The sequence below is a fragment of the Apodemus sylvaticus genome, chromosome 1 (assembly GCF_947179515.1).
Source record: "Apodemus sylvaticus chromosome 1, mApoSyl1.1, whole genome shotgun sequence".
Taxonomy (NCBI): Eukaryota; Metazoa; Chordata; class Mammalia; order Rodentia; family Muridae; genus Apodemus; species Apodemus sylvaticus.
In genome coordinates this window covers 202635697-202650077 of record NC_067472.1, presented here as the reverse complement: position 1 = coordinate 202650077, position 14381 = coordinate 202635697, and positions in this window count along the sequence as shown.

Here is a 14381-nt window from a genome sequence, read left to right as displayed (position 1 = left end):
AGAAACTTGATGTGCCAGGGTGGACTTATACCAGGGAGGGGCTCCACTCTCTCAGAGGAGAAGGGGAGAGGGTATAGGAGAAGGACTCTGGGAAGGTGGGAAAGAGGATCAGGGACAGTGATTGGGATATAAAGGGAACATATAAAAATATTAAATATACAGGAAAAAGCAAACATGTTGATTTAGCAAAACAACAGTAGCTTCCTAGGATTTCTCACCTCCCTAGTCATGGATTATGGATTAAGATCAAGTTTAGGGTTAGGTTTCTATGGTACCTGATGTGTGTGTGTGTATGTGTGTGTGTGTGTGTGTGTGTGTGTGAGAGAGAGAGAGAGAGAGAGAGTGTATGTGTGTGTGTGTGTGTGAGAGAGAGAGAGAGAGAGATAGAGAGAGAGAGAGAGAGAGAGTGTGTATGTTTATGTTGATACACTATTGGCTGAATTCAGAAATTTGGCTTCCATGATCATGTTTGTTGGTGTGAGCTTAGCAGTTGTTGCATGTGGCCTGAACTGTTTTCATTTCATTCATTCATTTCATTCATTTCATTTCATTTCATTCATTGCTACTGTGCATTTTCAAAAATGATCAACTCCCACCAAGTACAGTGAGTGGTCTGTCTGGTTGCCCCATGGCTTCACAGGCTCTTTAAACGTCTCTGTTTTCAGATGAATCACTTTCCTGTACAGAGCCATATTTGGGAGTCATACCTTGTCATTGGTCAAGGACAATCCCTGGCTTCAGGCTGGAATCTGCCAATGCCATTAGGGCATAATAGGGAAGTAGGTTAAGGCAGGAATTTTTATCCTTGGGTGGAGTGCTAAGAGTGTACTTGACGAAGGTCAAGGTTAACTTCTCCCAGCTAGCCAGGATCCTGCTCCACCTAGGGTGGAATGCTCAGAGTGAAGGTGAAGCTCGTGGTTCCTCCAGGTCTACGAATTCCTGAATTAAGCAGGTGACCCACCCAGCTGCCAGAGCAGTTGAGACAAGAACCTCCAGGAGAAGCTAGACAAGTTCCACTAGAACTCAACCTGGAGTCTGGGGGAAGGGTTTGCCCAAACTGTTAAAAGGTCTGACCGCCATTAAAGTTTTGGCCTTGATCAGTGAAACATTGTCCTGGCCCGCCTTCCTTTCGCCCCTCTCCCATTCATCCCTTAGCTTCTGTTCCAGCAACCCAGTTCATAATAGCTGCAGGCAGCTATGGAATGCAACGCTTTCCTGGATGGTGTCCTCTTTTGGTTTACCTATGATGAAACAACTGAGACTGTTTTCTTATACTATTTGCCAGTTGGATATGCTTTCAATTTTTGAGAAATCTTTCTCATTTCCTCTTCTCCTAAAAGCAAAAGCAAGTTATATTTTAATCAAATAGGAAGAAGTTTCTTTTCTTGCCAAGCACTTGAGTTCTGTGTCAAATCCATACATTATAAATGTCAACTTCCATCTGACAGTTGTCATTCTTGCTCACACATTTTAAACAACAGAGTTCTTGAGTCTTACTGTGCTCTAGACCATTTTACTTTGTATTTTATTTTGAATTCTCTTGGTGTGTGTGTTTGTGTGTGTATGTATGTGTGTATTGTATATAATATAGATTCCATATCTTTCAGTCTTTCAATGTCTGTTATATTTTACCTACCATAATAAACTCCAGGCCCATCCATTTTCTTCAGACATGGTGTAATTTCTTTCATCCTCCTAACAGAACACAATTCCCCTGTGTAAACACAACATGTTTTCTTGACTCCCAGCTTCACCTGACCAGTAGAACTTACTTATAGGAGAGAAATGGCAGAGTAAGTGCTGTCACGCATTTCTGAGTCCCAGTGTCACAACTCTGGAGCTAATAATAAAACTTCAGATTTTAAGAAGTTCTTTGAGGTCTCATATGACATTCTCTTTTATGCTGTTAAACATTGAACAATTGTGTGCCTTAACCCCACCAAAACTTACATGTTAAAATCTAATACCCTGAGAGCTGGAAAGATTTTCAGTGGTTAGACATGCTTGCTGCTTTTGCAGGAGACCCATCTTGGGCAGTGTACAACCACTTATGACTCTAGTACTGAGGGAGTCAGTCAGTATTCACTGCTGACCTCTACACATCTGGCATAGTGAGCTCAATCTCTCTCTCACTCTCTCTCTCTCCCCTCTCTCTCCTCTCTCTCACTCTCCCCTTCCCTCCCTCTTTCTCCCCCTCACCCCTTCTTCCCCTCCTCTCCTTCCTCCCCCCCCACAAATTATTTTAAAGGAAATATATTTAAAATTCCATTGAAGACATTAAAGCACAGATATTTAAAAAAGGAGACTCTATACTGGATTCTCCCACAAATAGCATCAGTTGGTATTCTGACTTTCAAAACTATAAGTTTTTCCTTTTTTTGCAAATCTAGAATGAGTAATAATTGTATTAGTATGTGAAATAAGCATACACTTTTGACTGAGTCTAAGTTCTATGTTTCTTTTTTTATTTTTTTATTTATTTTCTATATTCTTTGTTTATATTCTAAAAGCTTTCCCCTTTCCCAGTTTCCCCCTCCCCATATGTCCCATAAGTCCTCTTCTCTCCATCCATTCTCCTATCTTTCCCCCTCCCTTTTCTCTGTCCTGGTACTCCCCTACAATGCTGGATCAAGCCTTTCCAGGATTAGGGCCCTCTTCTTCCTTCTTCATGTGAATCATTTGATATGCTAATTGTATCTTCAGTGTTCAGAGTTTCAGGGCTAATTAATATCCACTTATCAATGATTGCATTCCATGTGTATTCTTTTTTTTTCTTTTTTTAAATTTTTTTATTCGATATAATTTATTTACATTTCAAATGATTTCCCCTTTTCTAGACCCCCACTCCCCGAAAGTCCCGTAAGCCCGTTCTCTTCCCCTGTCCTCCCACCCACCCCTTCCCACTTCCCCGTTCTGGTTTTGCCGAATACTGCTTCACTGAGTCTTTCCAGAACCAGGGGCCACTCCTCCTTTCTTCTTGTACCTCATTTGATGTGTGGATTATGTTTTGGGTATTCCAGTTTTCTAGGTTAATATCCACTTATTAGAGAGTGCATACCATGATTCATCTTTTGAGTCTGGGTTACCTCGCTTAGTATGATGTTCTCTAGCTCCATCCATTTGCCTAAGAATTTCATGAATTCATTGTTTCTAATGGCTGAATAGTACTCCATTGTGTAGATATACCACATTTTTTGCATCCACTCTTCTGTTGAGGGATACCTGGCTTCTTTCCAGCATCTGGCAATTATAAATAGGGCTGCTATGAACATAGTAGAGCATGTATCCTTATTACATGGTGGGGAATCCTCTGGGTATATGCCCAGGAGTGGTATAGCAGGATCTTCTGGAAGTGAGGTGCCCAGTTTTCGGAGGAACCGCCAGACTGATTTCCAGAGTGGTTGTACCAATTTGCAACCCCACCAGCAGTGGAGGAGTGTTCCTCTTTCTCCACACCCTCTCCAACACCTGCTGTCTCCTGAATTTTTAATCTTAGCCATTCTGACTGGTGTAAGGTGAAATCTCAGGGTTGTTTTGATTTGCATTTCCTAGGGAGCAATCTTTACATTTATGCACATACATATACACACACACACATACAACACACATGTACATAAACATATATACATAAACACATACATATATGTATCTATATGCATATATACACACAAATATACTTATACAGACACATATACATATATATGTACATACACACATACACATACACAATACCAACTTCTGTATTAGTTTGGGTTCTCTAGAGTCACAGAACGTATGGATAGTCTTCATATAGTTAGGGAATTTGTCAATGACTTACAGTCTATAGTCCAACTCCCCAACAATGATCAGGAGCAGGTATGAATGGAAGTCCAAGGATCTAGCAGTTTCTCAGTCCCACGAGGCAAGCAGGCAAGGAAGAGTGAGAACGAATCTTCCTTCTTCCAATGTCCTTATATATCTCCAGCAGAGGGTGTAGCCCAGATTAAAGGCTGTAGATCTCCAACAGAGGGTGTGGCCCAGATTATCAGAGTGTGGATCTCCAGCAGAGAGTGTGGCCCAGATTAAAGGTGTGTGCATCCATGCCTTTAATCTCAAATGATCTGAACGGAGATCTCCTTATCTTAGCCTCTATGTTTCAAGGTCTCCATGCCAAGATCCAGGTCAGAAACTTATATCTCTGAGCCTCCAAATTAGGATCATAGGTGAGCCTTCCAATTCTAGACTGTAGTTCATTCCAGATATAGTCAAGTTGACAACCAGGAATAGCCACTACAATCCACCCCTTGTCAACTTGACACAAATAATATCTCATGTCCACATGAAACAATAACAAGATTGTGAATACGCCTAACATAAGTATTCCTCATACAATCACAAACGCATTTGTAAATTTACAATGGGGAAATGTCCCTTGGGAACATTCTTGTGTGTGTGTGTGTGTGTGTGTGTGTGTGGTTTTTTTTTTTATTCAATATAATTTATTTACATTTCAAATGATTTCCCCCTTTCTAGCCCCCCCACTCCCCGAAAGTCCCGTAAGCCCCCTTCTCTTCCCCTGTCCTCCCACCCACCCCTTCCCACTTCCCCGTTCTGGTTTTGCCGAATACTGCTTCACTGAGTCTTTCCAGAACCAGGGGCCCCATGTGTATTCTTTTGTGATTGCGTTACCTCGCTTGGGATGATATTTTCCAGTTCCATCCATTTGCCTAAAAAATTCATAAATTCATTGTTTTTAATTGCTGAATAGTACTCCATTGTGTATATATACCACATTTTCTGTATCCATACCTCCACTGAGGGATATCTGGATCCTTTCCAGCTTCTGGTTATTATAAATAAGGCTGCTACAAACATGTGTTCTTATTGCATGCTGGGGAATCCTCTGGGTATACGCCCAGGAGATGTATAGCAGGGTCCTCTGGAAGTGTCATGTCCAGTTTTCTTAGGAACCACCAGACTGATTTCCAGAGTGGTTGTACCATCTTACAATCCCACCAGCAATGAAGGAGTGTTCCTCTTTCTCCACATCCTCACGCCTTATTCTAAACTGCTACATCCATGATGATTCACTCTACACTTGGTGGAGAATGGCGCCACCAGCTGGAGAATGACATGGATGACCCTAGGCACACTTCATTAAGAAGAACCCAACCCAAGAGAGATGTAAGCACTTTTTCCGTTTCTCCTCTTGTTGTGATAGCATGCTTCAGCAACTTCAGAACTTAGTGAAGACAGGATTCATTTTATCTAACATTTCAAAGGACAATCCATTATGGTGAGCATATCACAATGGTAAGGGCCTGAAGTACCTGGCGTGTGTGTGTGTGTGTGTGTGTGTGTGTGTGTGTGTGTGTCTGAAGTTGAGGACTCAAGTGAAGATATCTTGTAGCAGCTTTCACTGTATCTTGTTCACATATTAGTTGACCATGAAACTGCGATCATGGCTGGAAACAAGATCATGCTATAAGCTCCAAAGGATCACCTCTAGTGAACAATGTCCACCAAAGTTGCATATCAGATTTCATACATATCAGACATTTGCATTATGATTAATAACAGTAGCAAATTTATATTTATAAAGAACCAAGGAAAATCATTTTATAATTGGGGATTACCACAACATGAGGAACTATATTTAAGGTTCACAGAATTAGAAGGGTTCAGAACTACTGCTAAATGGGTATTTTAGAAGGCTTTAGCAGGGCAGAGAAGACTTACCCTGAATGTTTGTGGCACAGTTTTGGCTGTGGTTCCCTAGACTGAATAAAAAGGAGAATTCAAGCTGGGCATCAGCATTCAGCTCTCTCTTACTCTTGACTGGTAGATATGTGACCAGGTGCCTCATGCTACTGATGTTATGACCTTTCTGCCATGATGGACCGTACCCTAAAGCTATGGCCTAAAGGAAATCCTTCCATCTATAAGTTGCTTTTGTCAGATATTGTATGAAGGCAACTATAAAAATAGTGAACACCAGTTTCATCTCCAGAAGCTCACACATGAGAGACAGAGAGACAGAGAGACATTCAGGGATGTGTTAAGAGCCACAAAACTACTACTCGTGGTTCTTTAAGAGTGGATACTTGTCACTAGACATTTACTCAACCCACAGAGTACACAACAGAGTGTGGATTACAGATCCTGGGTGACAGCAGCATGTCCCTATAGGTTTATCAGGTGGAGAATGTGCACCACTCTAGTTGGGTAGAGCAGGGTAGGAAGTACACTGGAAACTCGGCTCACTTTCTTGTCAGTGTTGCATTCTGTTGCATTCTGTAGCTGCCTGCAGCTACTGCAAACTGGGTTCCTGGAACAGAAGCTGAGGGATGGATGGGGAAGCGGCAAAAAGAAGGAGGGCCAGGACGATAGATGGAGATCAAGGCCGAAGTTTTTATTGGAGGTCAGGCCATTTAACAGTTTGGGCAAGCCCCTTCCCCCAAGACTCCAGCCTGAGTTCTGGGAAGTCGGCTGGCAGTTCTTGGTTCCAAAGTTCAGGCAGCTGGGTGGGTCACCTGCTTAATTCAGGAATTCGTAGACCTGGAGGAACAATGAACTTCACCTTCACTCTGAGCACTCCACCCTAGGATAAAAATTCTTTCTATTCCTTCCTATTATGCCCTAATGTCAGATTCCTGCCCAAAGCCCTTGTCCTTGGCCAATGTCAAGCTCCTACCAAGTGGCATACCACCCCCCACCCCCCACTCCCCACGGCCCCACCCCCACCCCCACCCCCACCCCCGTTATGGCACTGTACATTTTTCTGAGTACCTTGTTTCTACTAAAATCTATTTTTATAGATAGAGTCAAGTGAACCATCTAAGGGTTATGAGTTGGGTAAGTGGGGTTTGTAAAACTGCAAGCATTGATCGCGGTATAAAACACTTCTTAATGTGATGAGATCAGAGTCAAGAGAAGTCAAGTTTAAGGGGGTACTTCTTCTGTTCCTGAGAGAAATTGGTGAAAACACAGCATACTGTTTTGGCTATGGCCACTCACAGTATTATTTCCTATAATTTGATCTGTTGTTTCAGGTTTCAGAAATACAGTGTCTAGAGCCAATTCAGTTGGAGCCTTCATGTTGTGAGAGCCAGCCCACAGACATGCAGACCACCTGCTCCTCCATGTAGGAAGGCCTTGGGGAGAAGAGGGATGCCAAATCTCAGGTGAGTGCCCTCAGATTACAAGGGTTATGTGCTTGTGATCCCACTTTGGTTGGTTAAAAGGAAGAACTGGAGAAACTGGGGATTTTCTTGAACTATCAGTGAAACTGAGAGACCCCCCAACTCAATGTTTTTAGACCTCTAAACTAGCCCAGCACAGAGTAACTTGTTTTTCTGATTTCAGCTTGAGAAAGATAGCCCACCCTGTTCTAGTTCCAATGTTTAACTATACAATGCCCCAAGGACGTTTGCTCCAGATAATCTCTAACCTTCCTTACTTCCTCATTCTGTACTTCCCCATTCCATGCATGTTTTGTCCTCCACCCCTTGCCTTGTGAATTGTGTCCTCCACCCCTTGTCTTGTGATTTTTCCCCTTTAAATACCCCTGACTTCAGTTGCAAGGGGTCCTCAGTCCTCTACCCCTGCATGGTGTATGGCTGTGGAACCCAGAATTCTGGAATAAAGAAATCCTCATGCTATTGCATCGAGACCATTTCTCACGAATGATTTGGGTGTCGCCTTCCAAGGCGTGGGGTGCTGGGGCACCCTTGGTTTTTGGGGTCTTACAAAACTAAAACCCCAGAAGTCATGCTGATCATTTCTAGGGATTTCCCTAAATCTGTGGTTTGAGATGAGTGTTCAGGGAGTTCATAAGTTTATGATGAACTCCCTATATTAGAGTAAGAAATGTACTGTAGTACATATCTAAGTTCTCAGTTGCATTTAACACAGAGACACTTATGACCATGTGACTCAAAGTTTTCTTCCATAGAAAGTGCCTTATTGGTGTCTGCAATGCTAGTATATAGGTGTGTCCCACACAGCTCCCGACCTGCAAGTAGTTCTTCACTGGGCCCATGCCTCCCTCAGAGTCCAAACTTCTGGAGTGGTCAGAAAGGGAAATTAAACTTTTTCTTTTTTTATTTTTTATTTTTAATGGTTATTTTATTTATTTACATTTCAAATGTTATCCCCTTTCCCCTCTTCCCCCATCCAGTCCCCTTTCCCACTCAGGTCCCTCCCTCCCTCCCCCTTGTAATTGCTTTCTTCTCCCTATCAAGGGTGAGTCCTTGGTCTGGTCTGGTGACTGGAAATACTGGGAGGCAATCCATGGTTTTAAAGCTTTATTGTAGAGAAGTAGAGACTGGCCATGGCCACATGGAGAGAGGAGGGAAGGGATTGGGGAGGGGGGCAATGGAGCAAGAGAAGAGAGACAGGAGAGTAAGGGGATAAGAGAGAGAGGAGAGGCTAAGAAGCCCATTTTATAGTGGACCACGCCTACTTGGCTGTTGCCAGGTAACTGTGGGGCAAAGCATACCTGGCTATAGCCAGGTAACTGTGGGGGTGGAGTCCTGATTGAATATTAGGGGCTGGAGGCATTGCCCTACATGACTGATGGCCACAGAATTATGGAGTTGAGGGATCATGGTGTCAGGAGCCTAGTGTCTAGGAACATAGGCAAACAAACCTTCCATTCCTTGTAGAATAATCTCTACTGGGTTGCTGGGGTTTAAACCTAGCTCAACTAGAACACAGACTGCCTTTCACGGTCCAACACTCAATCTTAATAGCTGAGAAATATTCCATTATGTAAATGAACCACATTTTCTGTATCCATTCTTCTGTTATGGGACATCTGGGATGATTCCAGCTTCTGGCTATCACGAAAAAGGTCACTATAAACATAGTGGAACACATGCCCCTGTGGCATGGTGGGGCATCTTTTAGGTATATTCCCAAGAGTGTTATTTCTGGGTCTTCAGGTAGATCTATTTACAATTTTCTGAGGAACCTCCAGATTGATTTCCAGAGTGGTTGCAATCCCACCAACAAGGGAGGAGTGTTCCTCTTTCTCCACATCCTCACCAACATGTGCTGTCACCTGAGGTTTTGATCTTAGCCATTCTGATTGGTCTAAGGTGGAATCTCAGCGTCATTTTGATTTGCATTTTTCTGATCACTAAGGACTTCTTTAGGTGCTTTTCAGCCATTCGAGATTCCTCTATTGCAAATTCTCTGTTCTATACCCCATTTTTTGATTTGGTTGTTTGGGATTTTATGGTGATTAGCTTCTTGAGTTCTTTATATATTTTGGATAATAGCCCTCTATCGTATGTGGGGCTAGTGAAGATTGGTTCCCAATCTGTAAGTTGCCAATTTATCTTATTGACTATGTCCTTTGCCTTACAAAAGTTTTCCAGTTTCATGAGGTCCCATTTATCAATCCTTGATTTTAGAGCATGAGCCATTGGATTTCTGTTTAGGAAATTTCTCCCTGTGCCAATGAAATCAAGGCTCTTTCCCACTTTCTCTTCTATTACATTCAGCGTATCTGATTTTATGTTGAGGTCCTTGATCCACTTAGACTTGAGCCTTATGCAGGGTGAAAAATATGAGTCTGCGTTCATTTTCCTACATACAGACAGCCAGTTAGACCAGCACCATTTATTGAAGATGTTCTTTTTTTCATTGTATATTTTTTACTTCTTTTTCAAAGATCAAGTGTCCATAAGTGTGTGGTTTTATTTCTGGGTCTTCAATTCTATTCCACTGACAAACCTGTCTGTCTCTGTACCAATACTATGCAGTTTTTTATCACTATTGCTCTGTAGTATAGCTTGAGGTTAGAGATGGTGATTTCCCCAGCACTTCTTTTATTTTTAAGGATTGTTTTAACTATTCTGGTTTTTCTGCCTTTCCAGAAGAATATAAGAATTGCTCTTTCCATGTCTTTGAAGAATTGTATTAGGATTGTGATGGGAATCGCATTGACTCTTAGACTGCCTTTGGTAGGATGGCCATTTTTACTATGTTAGTTCTACCAATCCATGAGCATGGGAGAGCTCTCCATTTTCTGAGATCTTCTTCAATTTCTTTCTTGAAAGACTTATTGTCACACAAATCTTTCACTTGTTTGGTTAGAGTTATCTCAAGATATATATATATATATATATATATATATATATATATATATATATTGGCTATTGTGAATCCAAGAAAACATCAAAATGATCAATCACCACAATCAAGTAGGCTTCATCCCAGGGACACCAGGTTGGTTCAGTTATATCATTTGTAATACTTATTCCTTCTAGATTCCAGGAAAAAGAGAAATAAATATGTGAGTGTTTCCTTGCTTGCCTGCACTGTTTCATTCCTCTACTCTTACTTCAGGAGCCCCTAACTAGAGAATTGTCCCATCCAAACTGGGCTGAGTCTTCATACATCATTAACTTAAGACAACTTTCCCCACAGGCCAACCTGATGAAGAAATCTCTTAATGATAGTCTTTTCCCAGGTGAATCTAAGGTGCATCTATGTGACAATTGAAACCAACCACCCTGCCCTCTCTAGACATAATGGTAAAACCTGGGGCTGAGCAACAGCTGGGTATGTATCTAAACCAAAGTTTATCAACTGTAAATGTTACACAATCTTGAACTGTCTGCTGTTGTGGATATGATGGATGACTTTGGCATTGTTCTCGACTCTAATGATGTTTTTATACTTAGTTCAAAATGTTCTTCTCAAATCTAGAGAGGTCCAAAATTCAAATTCCAGTGCCCATGTCAGGTGGCTTACAACCACCTGTAACTCAAGCTCCTGGGGAAATGATGTCTCTGATCTCTATAGCTCCTCCTCCCTCCAAGTCCTACAGTTACAGTACACACACAGAAGGAGGGATGAGGAAAGAAAGAGGGAAAGAATTTTAGATAGGTAGACAGACAGATAGATAGATAGATAGATAGATAGATAGATAGATAGATAGATAGATAGATAGATTTTATCTGTATAGACAAAATACATGGAATCCTGAAGTTGGACAAGAGGGTTAATCTAAAGAGGAGTTAGAATTTAAGATCTTGTGACTTTAGACTCCAAAACCACTTCCAAAGTTATGGTGGTATTTGTCCTCTAACACCTGTCCTTCTTGATGTAGGGCAATTGAAGATAGGCTGTCACAATTTATTGTGAGGACTTCTCTTCTCAGACTGGATAGACTCAGCCCCTGAAGAAAAATCCAGACTTTATTTATTTATGTGTTTGTTTCATTCAAAGTGTAGGCTTGATTTGGCCTGTCACCTTTTGACTCTAGCTAGGCTCAAGGGAACAAAAAACATGGATAAAACTATTCCTGTGTTGCTCCCTGTTCTCCCCTGGAACCAGGGCAATCCAACATCATGGAAGCAAGCAGGACTTAAGCCCAGGGACCTGTCTTCCCAGCATCTGGAACTCACACCTAATGATTTCTCCTGATTCTAATTTGTCCAGAAGCAAACACAGTAAGCATTGTGCAATCTCCCTTAGCCTCAGCCTGGCCAACTGATGTGAAGGCTATGACCATCAGATGCTCTGCCATAACTACCTGTGCTTTTCTTACCAAGTGTTTCACACATGGCTTGGTTCCTCCTTCCCTTGACTGGGGCATAGAAGAGAACTTTCCTCTTAAAATATTCTTGTGGCTGCTATGACTTCCATGAACACCATCTCTGACCCAAATATCAGGTTTACACAAGCTATATTGACCCTGTCCTTCCAAAGAAGATTCTAGTCTCTGAATTTGAAGCAAGGTTAAATTTGAACATGGTGTAACTGCACTATGCATACCTAAAATAAATTAGAGAGCCTTAAACAAGTCACCTTTTCATGTAGCCTTACATAGTTATGTTCATTTTTCTGATCGACTGTTCCATTTTTACAGTAGTGGCTATGGAGTGAATTGGGTCTACGCATACATAACACTTGAAATACACTAGTCACTGAACCTCATAGTCAGAGATGGATATACGTCAAATTTCCTCAAAAATTATATAAATTGAAATCATATTAGAAACTTTAAAAACATGAATGACACTGGACCCAGAAAGGATAGCTAAGTGGTAAATGTATACTGCTCTTGCAGAGGACCCAAGTTTGGTTCCAGAAACCTATATCAGGAGGCCACAACTACTTCTAACTCCACTCCAAGTGATCTGATGCCATTTTCTGGCCTCTCGGGTACCTACCTGCATGTATATGCATACACAGAGACATAGTTGAAAATAAAATCTTAAATAAGCAGTATAAACACAGGTAGGTGTTTTTATTCCTTCATTGTGTGAGACTGGCATGTGGTCACTTCACTGTATCCTTGAACCTGAGAAAAAATGACAATGATACAGACATTTTTTATCTTTACCTTTTTATTGAATTTTTACAGTAATGGATTTAATTATCACACAGGTACATCCTTGTACGTTTATATTCACTCCCCATTACTCTCTTATCAACCACCTTCCTCTTCCCCCTTTCTCACAAACACTCCCCATGCTGCTTTCATTTGAGAAAAATATATATAGAAATAAATACATATAAAAATATGATTTACATATATAATATTTGTCTGTCTTGTTTCCCTTAACACAATGATCCCCAGCTCCACTCATTTTCCTGACAATGAAATAAATGTATGCTTCTTTATGCCTGGCAAAATCTTACATTGTGTATGTTGCACATTTTCTTTATCTGTTCATCTATTGGTGGACATAACATGGCTGTTCTATAACTTGACTGGTGTAAATAGTGCTATAGGACGCATAAATGCACAGGAATCTCTGTAGCATGCTGGCTTTGATTACTTCACTCATATAGCCAGAAGCTATATCAACTTGTAGCTAGCCTGAATAGTAATTTCATTTTTAGCTTTTTGGGGGGACCTCCATACTGATTTCCATAGTGACTTCACTAGTCTATAATCTCACTGCAGTGTGTACAAATTTCTTTTCACTGTCACCCATGCCAGCCTCCCTCTTTTAGAACACTAAAATGGCACACATCACTTCTGCTCACATTCCTCTGGTTAGAATCAAGTAAGACTCCACAGCTTGCCATGAGAAGGGAGTAGAGTCACAACATTACATGGTGTTGCCAACGGAAGGCTGCCCTCCAGGCATGCAGTGAGGCACAGTGGAGGAGGGTGCACCCAGAACACTAATGGGAAAGGTATCCTGCTATCCAATGCTAAAATAAAATAAAATAATAAACAACAACAAAAAGAAAGCTTGGGCTTGAGGAAGACGTCAGGAAGATCTTGCTGCTGTTGCAGGAATGTGTAGTTTGAGAAGTGGGGAGCCGGCCCAGGAGGAAGCACAGAAGGAGGAAGGCTGGGGACCCTGAAGAACCGCAGCCATGGCCAGGAGTCAGGAAATCACTGTTTGATCTGAGAGTCCAGTCGATTCCAAACGGAAAGTGATAATTAAATGGGAAAGCCTAGTAGCCTAAGGGAAGGCTTGGGATTTCATTTCACTGTTCTTAATAGATTCCAGCATTTCTATAAATAGTTTTAGTCATGTTCACTCCCTCTCATCCCCACCTTGTCCCACTGAAACCCTCTTTTCCAAGTCCTCTTTCTACCCCTCTGTCTTCTTTGTGTGTCCCACTGATTTTAATTAGGGTTGCTGGCTTCAGTACAGGGAAGGGGTGCATACTTAAGGGAGCAAGGGAACCGTCTAAGTAGTTACACTCCCTATACCAAAACAGTTAATTACCAGTGGTATGAAGACCATGAAGCCTATCTTCTGTCTGTGATGAAATATCGATAGGCCCAACCTTATGCAGGTCTTGTGAGGATAACCACAGCTGCAGTGAGTTCACTCTGTTCAGATAACAACCTCTTCATGCACATCTCCCCATCACTCTTACAATCTTTTGGGCCCCTCTCCTATGATGTTCTTTATTTTTTATATGTATTTGTCTTTATCATGTGAGTGTTCTACCTGCATTTATGTATATCACATGCAAGCAGTTCCTGGAGAAGCCAAAAAAGGGGCATCAGATACCCTGGAATTAGCAGTGTTTCCATTTATAGAGAAGGTTAAGCAAGTCAGTGGGTGAGGGCCCCCAGGACGCAACTCTGAAAACCTAATATCATTTTTACAACCCAAAGAGGAAGTGTTAATTCCAAATGTGGGAGGGAAAAGATCACCAATCCAAATTATCATAGCCAAATTAATTAAAGCAGGCAATTAAGGCAGCCTGTCTTATGTCTGGCACTCCCATGGCGGGGTTTGAGAGGTCATCTTTGACCGTGAGGAATACAAGAGTCTTATAGCTGAGAGGTAGAGGATTTCCAAATATGAGATCTGCTGGTTAGAATAGGTGAGGTTATAAGACATGAGTGCTAGCAAACTCCTGGAAGGAAGGCATGGTTACAAGGTCGCCATAAAAACAAATCTTCATAA